This window comes from Artemia sp. Qi Xiang Cuo, chromosome 1 (assembly GCF_049724085.1).
Source record: "Artemia sp. Qi Xiang Cuo chromosome 1, ASM4972408v1, whole genome shotgun sequence".
Lineage (NCBI taxonomy): Eukaryota > Metazoa > Arthropoda > Branchiopoda > Anostraca > Artemiidae > Artemia > Artemia sp. Qi Xiang Cuo.
Genome location: NC_142794.1, coordinates 53,670,690 through 53,684,865, shown reverse-complemented (window position 1 = coordinate 53,684,865; position 14,176 = coordinate 53,670,690).

Here is a 14,176-nt window from a genome sequence, read left to right as displayed (position 1 = left end):
TCAGAACACCGCGTATGCCGCAAAGTTCCGCCACGCTTGGTACAGTCTTCACAACCTTCGGTACAGTTTTCGCCGCAGTTGGCACATTTCACCAAGCTTGGCAAGCGCCACCTGGTATATGTGACTTCTGAAAGTGAACGCCCCCTCGGATGCAAAGCCCTATTTTATGTCTTCTTGAGCTATTCAATTTTGTAATCAAACCACTCAATTCCGAGTCACCTAAATTTAGTGTAATTAACAACCCTGGGTATTACGTCAGATTTTCATTTATCATTGCAGAAAAGACGAAAGTTGAAAGAAAACATTCTACCGTTTTTACACAGTACTTACTTCAATCACGTCTTTCTTTTCAACACCCATTATTCATCTAGGAGGAGAGAGAAGAGAAGACAAAAACGTGCTATATTCCTGGCGGTATTAGGCACTTAATAGTCAACTTTATTGAGCGGGCTTGATTAGAGAATTCCCCAAGTAATACAAGCAAGATTATGAACGGGAGCTAGGAGGGCTTTCTCTACCAATATACACTATGAATAGAAGAGCAGCTTCTAAGAAGTTACATAGTAATGCAACTTGAAACTAACAGAATGATTATAAGAAATCCAGAATAAAATGCATAGCCTACTAAGATAGAATAAAGAAACGAGCATTTAGGATTGATCAATGACGAATAAATATTATTGCGGAAATTCTGTCAGATACGACACAAGGAAGAAATAAAATAAGGTTACTATAGATGATATGCGCAACATAGCGAAGTAGTAGAATCTATGACATTGAGAATTTTTTGTGGGCTGCAGTCCCTCTTTTCATATTAGTAGTATTTTCGCATTCTAACAAACAGGACAAGGACAAAAAGAAAACTTCTAAGAACATTAGTAAGATTTTCCTTTAAAGAAGAGTGTACTAATAAAGATTAAGGAAGCATTACTTATGGACGCTATTATTAATTGTAACTCCCTCTCCTTTTACTGTTAGCTATAAAAAAAAAAATATATAAACTTCGGTTTAGGGGCATAGTTCCTCTCAAAATTGCGGCCAACATAAGGACCATCAAACTTCTTTCTGATTCGCTTGAAACTTTCAAATATCTTTACGTGGGCTAAGAGAAATACACATTTTTGTTTGGAGAGGGCATTAGAGGGGCCCAATAATAGGTCAAAAACCATATTTCGGCTTTTGCAGCCACAAAAACTAAAGATTTTGGTCCAGAAACTTGCAGCCGCAATTCTCTGGACCAAAAGGATTCCTGTATAAAAAAAATAGTTTGGAGGCATGGTCCCCCGGAAATGTAGCCCTGGAATGACCAAGACTTTTTTTTTCATTGAACACAAAAATTTTATCTTCAAGTCTTTCGGACCAGAGGACTTCAATGTAGGCCTACAAGTAAAAACAGAAAAAAAAATATTGGTTCCACCAAACCAGGATCAAAACAATTTTGTTTTCGAACGTAATCAAACCTAAGCCCATAGGTTCTAGGTTAAATAGATCCTAATATACAAACAAACAAAAAAAATTAAAAAATTGATAAATTTTTTTTACAAATATTGGTTCAAATGAAATTTTCACCAAAAATGGGCTAACAAATACTCTGAGCAGACCGAAACTTAAAACCGCAAGTCCCTGGGTCAAGTTGGTCTTAACGAGCAAGAAAAGTTCCGTTTAGGGGGCATGGTCCCCAGTCAAGAAACCAGGCCCAAAAGAGAACCAAACAATTTTTTTTCTACTGGCTTGAAACTTTCAAGGACCGTTGCCTGTGCAAGTAAACCAATTCTTTTGTTGAAAGGGGGAGGGTCTTCTATCCCTGATCAGTTTGAAGCTTATAGCGTAAGTCCCTGGGATAAAAGGGAGCCTAACGTATAAAAGAGTGTTGGGCAAAATATGGCTCAGGAACAGAGCCAATTTCTTTCCGAGTGAAGATTTGGAAAATGAGATATTTTCTGATTGACCTTACACTGACACATAGAAAAGGTCAACTGTACTACAACGAAAATTAAATCGAAAACAAATTGTTTCTAGTTGTAATGTCAGAAAAAAGGTGCAATAGTTTCCATGTCTCTTTTATAGGCTGGTCAACTCGACATAGTATATGGCGTCAATGGTAAAATGTGACTTGTCCTTGATATATATTTTACATTAGATTTGTTTAAATGAAAGCTGTAAAATTTTCGATCGATGCAAAAATAACATAAGCTCAAGCTGTGGTAACTTGAATTTACAAATGTAAATTCATTTACGAGTATAATCCATTGCAGTAGGAATATGACTTAATTTTGATCGTTTTACGTTTTAAGTGCCAGGAGACCGAGCTTAGCTAGGTGAAAAGAAGGAAAGTTTTTTTTTATCTCTTTAACAAAGCGACTTTAATTTGATTTTAATTTATTCGGCGAAGCTCTTCGCATATTTGTACCATACAATTATTCCATAATACTGACAATCAAATTGAATTGTAATGTGCTTTGAAAATATTTAGCACATGCACTCATCCTCAGCAAAATTTATTATAAATATTCCAAGTATTTGTGACCTCATTCACACGACAATGTTTCTTTCCGAAATTAAGGTGCTAAACGAGTCTTCCCAAAGTCGAGACCTATTTAGATCCTTTTTCAGACCGGAAAATAGCAGTTTTCGAGAAAAAACTTGCATATAAATAAATATATAGCACAATTGTTGTTTGTTTTATTAAGATAAGATACGGCTCTTTATTTTCTTAAAAAAACCTTCTTTTAAATATCTTTTCAGATTATTAGTCCACAAAAAACAAACTATTTCTTTGACTAAAAATATTTATAATAATATTTTTGGCATATTTAAAAATAATATTTATTCCCGTAAGTATTTTTTTCCAGAAGTCCCTTTCATTATAAAAAAACAGGGAAAATTGGAAGCAAAATTGAATTTTAATAACCCAAATTGGCAATATTTAAAACCATCTATTAAGTTTTCAATAAAGCTAAAATGACACATTAGGCATTAAGGGGGTTTGACGGGGGCGATGGCCCAACTAGTTAATCTAGTTAATCAATGAAAGAAAGCGTTAAAATGACGCAAACCGTAAATAGAATAAAGTTGATCGATGCCACCATTGGTGCTCCATTTAAAACCATAGTAGAATACTTTGCAAGTCGACCACCGATATACTCTCCTCTGTATCTAATCTTTATTAGACAATACATTGACACATTTACTTACGTTTGAAGCTCCCACTGCTTTCCAAATTCCATAGAAAATGATACTACAACCAGAGACAGCTAACAAAGAACCCCAACCAAGTGCTCTGAGGGCAATAGATGCGCCTGTTTCAGATAATTTGTGAGTAGGGACCATGCCCTTTCCAAAAAATTCAGGATCCCTCTTTTTTGATAAGGCAAGCGCTGATCCAAATCCAAAGAGTACAGAAGCACCACCAACACCGGCCAAAAATACAGTCGCTAGAAATACAAAGACTATTGCAGGGAAAAGCAGCAATCTTTACCTTTAATGTGTTTAGAAATATATGAAAAATGCCAGCACTAAAAAATATATTTCGCAGAATTAATCTGCCTAAAAAAAAACAAGCTAAGATATACATTTTAAAATACAGTTGCTAGAAATACAAAAGATATTGTAGGGAAAAGGAGCAATCGTTATCTTTAATATGTTTAGAAATAAATGAAAAATGCCAGCATTAAGAAAATATTTTTCGCAGAATTATTCCGCAAGCCAAAAAAGAAAAAAAAGCAAAGATATACATTTTACAAGGGTTACTGGCAATACTATAAGCCGTTATTAAGATATCACTGGTGTTTGAGACAATCTGCATGACATCCTTAGCCCTTTTGACAACATGCATGCATACGGTGTACTTTGATTAAGTTCAGATTCCCAGCAGAAACAGTAGTGACAGTAACAGTGTGCATAAACTGTTTTTTGGTAAGTTAAAAAAAAAAACGATCATAAAGTTTTAAGCTATTCTATTAAGTTGAAATTTACATTGCTGATAAGAAAGTACAGACCGATAGGAGATTAAAGACTCTGAATGTTTTCTATCAGCCTTGAGCAAAAGTAGTGACAAACTTCGAATATTTTTTATTTTAAAAAGTCCAGAAAAGCAGGTTAAGAAAAGTTTCGTCTCCTATTTTACTATGAAATATCAAGGGTGCCCGAATTCACTTATTAGTAGCCTACCTTAAAAAAAAAAAAAAATTCTGGAAAGACTTCTTACACAGTTCTAATATTTGAATTCAATTTTAAAAGTATCAACAAAAAAAGAATCAATGAAACAAAAAATTATTGGTAATTTATCGCAAGATTTATCTTCAGCGCTTTTAAATTCTGCAACAATTCTGAAGTCAAACACCTCAGTTCCACGAGCAAGAAAGAACTAAGGATATCAGCGTCGGGAAGCGGTTAGAGAAGCAGAATCACCGGAAAAAAGCTGCTGGAACAGCTAAAAGGTTTGAAAGTGATAAGTCTACTTCATTAGCCTTACAAAAAACCAAACAAAATTCCGTATGAATGAAAAGAGGATAATTTACAAAATAAATAAAACCAAAATTACCAGTAGGCTATATGCGGAGGGCTGCCCCTCCTCTACAACCCACTCTGTACACAAAAGATAATGCTATTACTGACAGGAGTTTAGAGTACAATATGTGTGGCCAGCTGGTAATTCCAATGTATTATTACCAACTGTCGTTCAAAGCATACGATCTGCTAATTATTGTATTGCAAATGTAAATCAATGATGCTTTTGATTCTCAAAGCGCTAAATCACAAAGCAATTAAATTAAGTAAGATTGCTTTAACTCTAGAGCATTCGTTCCTGAAGCCTGAAAATGTTACCTTTTAGCGTAGAAAGCCGAGGATTTTAGGGGCGGTAGCCATATTCACATAGGCCTATAGGATAATTTCTGTTCGTTTGAACTTTATTGTTGCTCTTTACTTTCATCTGAAAAAGACTAGTTTTTTTTTCAATTAACCAACTTGAAGTACAGAATACTTAAACAACCCTAGAGTCTTAAAGTAAAGAACAGGTTTGAAGGCCAAACAAATAGTAGTATCTTAATAATTACCACTGATTACACAAGGAATTACACAAGAATATATGTGCAGTTCCACACCTACACATCTTACCAGGTGCAGTCACCTATTTCTACGATCGGTACACGTCTTACCAGACTGGTTTCTGAGCTAGCACGTATTTTTCTGGGTTCAATGCCCAAAACTTGATTTTGTCATACCGTATATTCAACAATGGTCTTTTTTCTAGAAGTAATGGTTTTCAGCTGGAGGGCTTATAATTGTTTTTTTTTGCTATAAATATAGAGCAAATTGGTCTTTCTGTATGAGTTGAATAATAGAACTTGTATTAAGCCTTTTACAATTAAATTTATTCGTTTTTCTAATGAAGAACAGCAAAAGAAACATGATGGTAAATAAATATACATTATTCTTGAGTTATCACAAAAAACGTGATATTTTTTCCCTATAGGTATCTGCCAATACGTCTTTTGGATTTGATATGATTTGGTGATTATAATTAACATTTAACGATATCCAAATCTGGGGATTGCTTTAAGCAGCGCCCAAAGGTTTTTCATTATAGCTGGCTTTTAACTATCTGTCATATTGGCTTTCTGACTGACAGGGGACCGCATATTTTTCGCTAGTTTCATATCAGCTGTTTAGGTATTTTGAGTAAAAGGGTTCTTAGCCACTTCTCGTGAAATTTTGTTCATATTTCAATTGCAGTCTTAATTAAGCAAACTTAATGAGACGAGCATCGTTTACTCGGGTGATAATTTATAATCAGCTACTTGTATGTGTGCGTTTATTCAAGAGAGTAATTAATGAAGAAGAAAAGAAAAAAAGAGGAGTTGGGGGAGGGGTGCTCCCCATTAATATTCTGAATAAATAAATAGGTTACCGCTTCTTACTGACCTCTCCTCGACAGATATTTTTTTTATTGTATTTTATTGCTATTAGCTAAACGATGCGTTGTGTGTGTCATACCAACTAGTGAATATGTATCGGGCTTTTTCCTGCTCAATTATTTTCAGTTAAAATAATAACATAAAAATGGTGAAATATAAAATTGATTTAGATCTATTTGGCTACTTTATATGGGCAAGGGGCGGGGCAAGTATTTAGCCAATATAGTGCTGGAAGGGGGAACAATGTTTTCAGTGGGGTGAAAAATTGGTATAGTCTTTTAACTTTATAAAGGGATGTTTTAGAAAAGGGTTGGGGGATGGGGAAAAAACCATAGCTTTGCTACATGACTTTTGGTACTTATTTAGTATCTGGTAAACACGAGAGTGGAACTATATTGAAATGGTTCGTGAGAAATAGGTTACCGCTTCTTGCTGAGCTAATGGTAGCCCCTCGACGGATCTTTTTTTAAATTGTATTTTATTGCTATTAGCCAAACGTTGCTTTGTGTGTGTCATACCAACTAGTGAATACGTATAGGGCTTTTTTCTGATCATTTATTTTCAGTTAAAATAATATCATAAAAATAGTGAAATATAAAATTGATTAAGCTCAATTTGACTACTTATACGGATGAGGGGTGGGGCAAGTATATAGCCAATATAATGCTAGGAGGGGGAACTATGTTTTCAGTGGGGTGAAAAATTGGTATAGTCTTTTAGCTTTATAAAATAATGGATATTGTAGATGGAAAATAAATTCTATTCTTATAGACTAAGATCACTGAATTAGCGTCGCCACCATCAAGTCATGAAACACCTATTTTTAGTGGACCTGCGTCAATCATTGCACCACCAGTGGAGCTTAGGGATGAGAAGACTCTAGTTGTTGATAATATGGAATGGCATAGGGGTTTTCTAAATGATTGTTTTGGGGACATGGCCAGCCTAGATGACTTACCATGTGACATAGACATGGTGGAGGACCCGGAATGGACAGATAGATTGATGAAGGAGTATTTAGGTGGTGGTAGTAGCAGTAATAGTGCATCTAAACCGGGTCCTCATAAAGAAATTCCGTCACAAGACAATACAGGCTGGCTTGATCAGCTATCCCCAAACACCCTGGAGGGCATACTAAGTGACCTGGGGTATTTCACGCCAAGTCTAACTAATGCAATTGAACAGACTGAGGGTGGTGCCATTGACGATTCTACGCCACCCCCACCATTGAGGTTAATGATACTACTAGTAGTAGTAATGATAAACTACCCCCTCAAATATTCCCACTTCCAGATTTTTTTCTTTCCAACTCTTCCTTGCACCATATAAAAGTCTACAGTGCCAAATTCGGTGACCCCTTTAACTCTTTAGTGTCAGGATATATAATAACACATCCCCTGGACAATAACCATTTATATGTTAACAAGATTCGAGCCCTTCTTGAACAGATGAGGGTGTGGGAGGGAAGGGACAGTTTAAAGGCATCAATAGCACTAAAAATATTTTTTTAATGAAAATAAGAGCAAACTCTATTCAAAATATTTGCATACAGAGGTGTTTGCAATTTACCAGCAATAGTCAGATTATGAGGAGTTTTTTTAGATTGGACTAATAGCATTCAAACTAATTTGGATAATTATAACGAGGGGGGTAGCGGGTCGGTGGTAGTTTAAACGTTAATATTTGTAGATTTAAAAAGGATTTTATTTTAAGAGGTGGGCATGGGGAGAGGGCTATAGTTTTACAATATCATTCAGATTTAGAGGTTTTTCGAGGGATACAACGAATTTGTTTCGATACGAGGCTACAGTATTTCAAGTATACATTTTTGATTGCCGCCTATAGACCCCTATTGAAGGATGCCTCTAAGAAATAGTTGGAGAAATTAGCAGTTAATGGGATGGAGGGTTCAAAGTTTCCAATAGTAGATTTTAATTGTTTAAATGATCAATTTTCCATGACATTAAAAGGAATAGATATTTTTGAGCGTGCTAATGCACATTTAAAGGTTGGTGTCAAGGTGTTGCAGTATGAAACAGAATTTGAGGAGGGCCAGCTTTCCGATAAGAAAGGTGTATTATTTCCAGTGAGGGCTCCGTCAATTGAGTCAGTGGAGCATTAGGTTTGGTATCTATACACCCCACCCACAGAGCCTGATTCAATTGGACATTTTAATCCAATTTCAGATATTAGTAGGGTTTTAAGTGAGGGTAAAAAGGGGCGTGGGGGTATATGCTATTATTGTCCAACATGCCTCTCCAGATTTCGCTCTGATTTAAAGTTCAAGCATCACACGAGACACTGTAAACGTCATGGATACGTTTGTGGAAACGGTAAGCGGAGATAGAGCGATCTTACGTTTTAAGAATTTCCAGAACACGCTCCTACAGAGCAATAAGATCGCTTTAGTTTGCAAGGCGAGAATCACAGACGTGTACGATTCGTCAAATCCAAATTGTGTTAAAATACACGAAGCCATAGGGGTTTCTTACGCTCTTGCGCAATGAGATTCCAATAATATCATGCAGGTGTTGGATGTAGTTGAGTCGTTGGGCGATGAAGACTGCATGCACTCGACATTGGTCAGTCTAATCAAAACAGTGAACGGTGCAATTTCGCGCCTTCGTTACACAAACTATCCTATGCTCCTATCACCAGATGACAGATTGGCCATTAAAAATCGCAAAATATGTTGGATTTGCAAGGGATAATATGATGAAGGTGTTGGGAATGGGGGGAGGAGGAAGGTTATCAACCATGATCATTTGTGGCAGAAAATTACATCGGGGGGGGGGGGAGTAACTTTAGAGGGGGTGCACATCAGTCGTGCAATTTAAACGTTAGACAGCAAAATTTCGTACCGGTTTTTATACAAAATTTCAATCACGATTTAAAGTTTGTTTTACCGGCGATGGCCCGCATTGCCAAGGGAGGAGTTGTAGATAACGCATGGATAGATGGTTCTTTTTATTTAATGTCATACCCAAATCATCGGAGAAGCTACTGCTGCTAGAATTCAAATGAAAAACAGTTGATAAGGCTAACACGTGCCTGAATAAAATATGTTTTTTAGACTTTCAGTTTTTTTCTCGAGTCCTTGAGTCAATTGATTAAGGTACAGATAAGCAACAATTTTGATAGCTTCTCTCTTCTTAAACGGCTCTTCCCCGATGAAGAAATGTATGATTTATTAGCGTGTAAGGACATATATGCATATGATTATTACAACTTTGCATCGAGCGTAGATGAGGTGTCTTTATCACCCATTGAAGCTTATTTCAATTCTCTTACTGGAAGTGAGTGCACCACTAGCTACTACGCATGTTCTAAGAGGGTTTGGGCAAAGGGCAGGAGTAAAAATGGGTGGGATTATTGTAAACTATACTTCGCCAGTGACGTACTCACTTTTCTGGACATTGTGTAAGAAAATACGGATAAAATCTATGGGGAATTTGGGTTGGATTTAGGGTATTATTTTTCCACACCTCATCTGGTGATGGACTTGATACTTAAAATCAGCAAGGAAGAAATAGGTCTGATCGCCGATGTGGATCAGCATCTCTTTGTAGAGAGATCAATGAGGGGTGGGTATTTTTTTCACGGGGACCGTATCATGAAAACTGATCCGACCAGATAGCACACCGATAAAAAGTCAAACGCAGTTGTTTTGGATATGAATTCCCTTTACCCATTGGCAATATCTCAATACTGTTTACTGTGTTGTAATTATAAATGGCTTAACAATCCATGTGCTTCGAATTTCCCCACCATTGCCAGCGTTGAGCGGAATTGAGCACAGGGATGTTTTTTTTTAAATTGACGGTGAAATACCCAAGAAAAGTCATGATTCTGTAAAAGACTTTGTTTTTCCGTGCATAAATAGACCGGTGGGTAGGTACTCTCTGAGCCCTTACAATTTATCTTTATTAGAGGATGGGAGTATGCAATGGGTACCTTCAAAACAAAAACTAATTGCCGACCTCAACCCAAAACAGAATATCGTTGTTCATCACGTGCTATTGAGATGGATGGTGTCCAATGGTTTCAAGGTAACAAAGATTCATAGAGCCCTCCGATTTGATCAAAATCCCTACATGAAAACTTTTATTGACACCTTTGTCAGTAAACGTTCATAAGCTAAAACGAAAGTTGAGAAGGGAATCTATAAACTCATATTAAACTCAGCCTTTTGTCAATTGTGTGAAAGCGTACGAAACTGAATTCGCTGTGACATTGCAACCAATCCCAAATATTGTGCTCGAATCATTGCGGATCCAAACTTCACATCGTTCACTGTCATAGACTCTGATATGGTGCTCCTAAATCGTAAGAAAAGAAACATTGTTTTAAATAGAAATACTGCAGGCGGGAGTGCAATTACGGTTTTATCTAAGAAACTCATGTTGTCATTTTATTATAATGTATGCAAGGTACAATGGCCGAAAGGGACAAGTTCAAGTGTATTACGGGGAAACTGATTTACTCCTGTTAAAAGTTAAAACTGAAAATTTATTGAATGATTTGGAAAATGGCGAGTACATTAGCTCACGAATGGACTACACCAGCTGGAATGAATCCCTCTACCCAGAGCTAGTGAAACGCAAGGCCCAAAATCAATTGTTAATGTTAAAATCTGAAACGGGTAGCGATCTGATATTAAGTGGTGTGTTTCCTTGGGCGAAGGTATACTGTCTGGAAACACACCACAAGGATATCAAAAAAGTTTGCAAGGCGGTACCTACACACTTTGTAAAAAATAATTCCGACATGAGTGTGCACAGAAACTGTGTGGAACGTAGTTTAGTCCCATGAGTGAAAGTCAAGGCAATTCGCTCTTTACAATTTAAAAACTACACAGTTAGAGTTGAGAAAAACGCCATGTCGGCCATTTCAGACAAAGTCCATGTACTTGAGGATGGTGTGAAGGTTATTGCCACACGGTCACTATCTAATCTCAGACCGAGTTGAATGTGTAGAGTATAGAAAACAACTAGGTCCGAAAAAATTAACGTAAATTCTTTTATGGTACAAGGTGGGTGGGTAGGTTTTGTATGGGTGGTGATGGGTGTTTTAAATTCTTTTTTCTTTTTATCAAACAATTTTCAATGGGTGCGTGCAAGTCAGAGCAAATACTTCTTCATAAATTCCACTATTTAGCTATTTAATACCCCCTCCAGCCCCGGCCCACCATAGCGGGCCCCGCGGTGCTTCCCGGCCGCCGCAGCGGCCACCCTCGGCCTTCGGCCGCGGCAGAAGCCACAGAAAAAATTTGTATATTTTAACAAATGTTGTATTTTTTATAAATAAAAAAAAGGTGTATTTATTTAAGTGTTTTTTCTAGTGCTTATGTAAAATAAATGTTGTATTTTTGTTATAAATAAATAAAAAAGTGTATTTTTCTTGTTTGATGTGCTTTTTTCTTGTTAAATGTATTATTTATAAAGTGCTACTACTTTATGTATATAAAAAAGAAAATATGATTCTTTATTGATTTTGTTCTTCTCATTATTCCTGAACGGAGTAGTAGTATTAGTAGTACTAATAGGAAAATTATTTAGTCATTAGACACCTATAGTCTACAGTTAGTTGTAGGTGAACTGTTGAAGGGAACATGTGTCAATTTAAAACACCATTCAGATAGTTTCTGTGTGGACCATCAATGTCAGGCAAAACGACACACTTAACTAAAATAATTAAAAATTGCGATAAAATGTTTGTGGAAAAGCCAAAAAAAATCTACTATTGTCAAAGTATTTGGACGGAGTCATACGACAAAATAAAAGCAATTGCTATATCAGGGTTGGTGCAGATACAATTCATGTAGGGACTTGATGTTTTCAACGTTATTGAACAAAACTCTTGGCTGATTATTGATGATTTAGCTGAATATATTAAACAATGGTCCCAGGAAATACTACAACTGTTCACTGTTCGCTCTCATCATGAACAGATTTCCATTACTCTGGTTCTACACAATCTCTTTCATCAGAGCAAATGTATGCGAATACTTGCATTGAACCGCGCTTACTATATCATCTACAGAGTTGTTCGTGATTCTAGCTCGCTAATAACTCTCAATAAACAAATATACCCCGGTGCCCCTAAATTTCTGCTCTCAGCATACAATCAGGCAACTAATAAACCCTACGGCTACATCCTAATGGATCTTAATCAAAATACACCCGAGGATCTGCGTGCAGTCACAGATATTTTTGACAATGAAACTACAGCATATCTTCCTGTGAACAGTAAAAGAGGCTAATAGTTAGCAACATGACAATGAAGAAACTACACCAAAATTTATACTTATTTTACGTTCTAAACGATTCCAAACCCCAACTTACATAAACCACTCAACATAGTATTGAAAATGATTTTATTAAAATAATATATCAACTTTATTTCAATTTAACCGAGGGCAATGTTCATGTGCCAGAAGTTGTTAAGCAAAAGCCAAAGTAACATCGCTCTATTGTAAATGCATTGGCCTGTAAAAAGAATGGAAAAATATTTAAAAGGAAACGTCTTCTTCAAGCGGGCGGTAGCTTTTTCACACTTTTACTGCCGATAATTGCAGGACTTGTAAATAGTTTTCTCTAGATGGCTAAACCCTATAAATTGACTCCAATAGAACTCGCTCTCTCACCCGTGGAACACTTTGAGAACAATCTGAGTAAATTCATTGACAACCACAATACTAAGGATGATAAAAAACTACTTTTACTTCAAGATGCACTTCGCCGAGCGGACAAACTTAAGCCCTATCGTGTAAAGACCAGTGGTATTGATCACAAAAAAGAACCATCTTCTAAGGATTCTTCTTCTTCTGCTATCATTACTGGAACAAAATTAAAGAAGGAGGAATTGGATTCATTAGTTTCGAACAATGGAAATCTATTGTCGCAATCTTTTCGTGAACAAATTAAACGACGCCTAACATATCTTATGAAAAGTGTTCAAGATCATATTCAAGTTGATATCAACGAGAAAGAGATTACAATTCAGGGCAAGAGCTATGATCTACTTGATTTAATATACGATATGGTAACAAACCGTAAAGGAATTCTATCATTTAAAGCTTATCTTTACAACTTTCTAAATACATTAAATTTCCCCAAAAGCCTTATTAGCAATGCGCAAGGTCTAAAAAAATTAAATGAACAATCGCCTTCAACATCATTAAAATATGAACATGAAGAAGAAGATTTTAAATCAATCTTGTAAAATACTAGCACACCTAATGGAAACATTGATTTTCCAATGAGGAGCACACTACTGATAACTAGACAAAAGCGAAGACGTATCAAGTAAACGTTACCACCACCATCATCAAGCACTAGTACACAAAAGGATAGCAGACGTTAGACTACGTGTTTACGTTCAAAATGGTTGAAGTTCTGAAACCTGTTTAAAAAAATATTGGTGAAGCGGGAAGTTTAAGTTCCCCCACCATACTTTCCAAAAATCACCAGAAATCGTGCTCAATAATCATATTCTTTCCACCAAAAAGACGCGTTGGGCACCCTGAGCTAAGACATTATGTTTTTCAAAGGCCGTCAACTGCTTAAGAAGGAAGAGAATTTGTACCTAAAACCGGAATTCCAGGCAAAGACTGAAACTGTTAAATAAAATTCTATTACTGGACATGAATTCCGTACGCAACGGGTAGACTAGTAGATAAAAAAAAGCTTCTTTGCGTTATATGCAGTTCATCAGCTTCAAAAATAAGACTTCAAGGTTTCTTTTAAGAAAATATTATGCATTTTGAAATTATGTCGATAAACAAATGAGACTGATTAACTACTAAGTTGTTGAATTTAAAATGACTTTGTAGTAACGTCGTGTTATAATACACTAAAAATGTAACAAGACTATCTACAAAATGAATCAAGTTACACTCTGCATAGAAATCATAGGCTTCGTGCTAATCATTATTGAAAAACTAAAGTCTTTTTCCCATTTCACATAATGCAAGCAGATCTCTTAACTTTACATGAGATTCAAAGACGTCACAATACACCGTACAAGTAAATTCTACTTGCAATCAGTGTTTATAGTCGTTATGTATATGCCATTCCATTGCGGTCAAAGAGAGGTGTTAAAGTTGCTCAGGCTATTGAAAGTATTCTCGAAGAGGATTCATATAAAAAAGTTCAAACGGATCGCAGTAGCGAATTTGTTAATCCCCATGTTGCAAAAAGTACTAATGAAATATAATACACTTCTCTATAATAGTCATAGTCCTATAAAGTCTGAAT